General features: G+C 50.7%; 1 protein-coding gene across 1 annotated transcript in view; it reads right to left on the bottom strand.

Moving 5' to 3' along the window:
- Nucleotides 1-207, bottom strand: part of usp22 (ubiquitin specific peptidase 22) — a 20,699-nt gene that overhangs the window by 14,902 nt on the left and 5,590 nt on the right. The window lies entirely within an intron of this gene.

The following is a 207-nucleotide window of genomic DNA, read 5'->3' as shown; positions in this document are numbered from 1 at the left end:
GTGTGGGGGTGTGTGTGTTTGTGTTTGTATGCATGAGGTATATGCCGCGAGTGCGTGCGTGTTTAGGAGGCAGGGAGCAACTCATTTAAGTAGAGGGGGCTAATTACAGTGTCACACCCTGTGCATAGCTGAAGCGTCAAAACAAACCGTCTCCAGCTGCACCTGTGGACGCTTAGTGTATGAGAACGAGAGAGTGTGTGTGTGTGT

The sequence above is a fragment of the Morone saxatilis genome, unplaced genomic scaffold (assembly GCF_004916995.1).
Source record: "Morone saxatilis isolate NCDOM2014 unplaced genomic scaffold, NCSU_SB_2.0 Contig1, whole genome shotgun sequence".
NCBI classification, from domain to species: domain Eukaryota; kingdom Metazoa; phylum Chordata; class Actinopteri; family Moronidae; genus Morone; species Morone saxatilis.
Note: the sequence above shows the minus strand (reverse complement) of the source record. Positions and strands in the feature narration are given on the sequence as shown.